Below are 204 nucleotides of genomic sequence, written 5' to 3' on the forward strand. Positions count from 1 at the left end.
TGAAAAAGTTTCATTAAAAACCAATGAGCAATTAGAAGAACACAAAGTTGTGAATATTCTGTCTGAGATGAAATCAGGAACGCTCTTGGTTTAAGCCCACAAGTGAGCAATGATGCTTCAACAACAGCCGAAGAATAGGAAGTCTATTTGCATGTATTTGAATTTTCCTCTTTGCTGTCTTAAGTGCGAAGAGGAGAACTTTGT

Source organism: Podarcis liolepis, assembly GCF_965112155.1.
Source record: "Podarcis liolepis genome assembly, chromosome: 15".
NCBI lineage: Eukaryota > Metazoa > Chordata > Lepidosauria > Squamata > Lacertidae > Podarcis > Podarcis liolepis.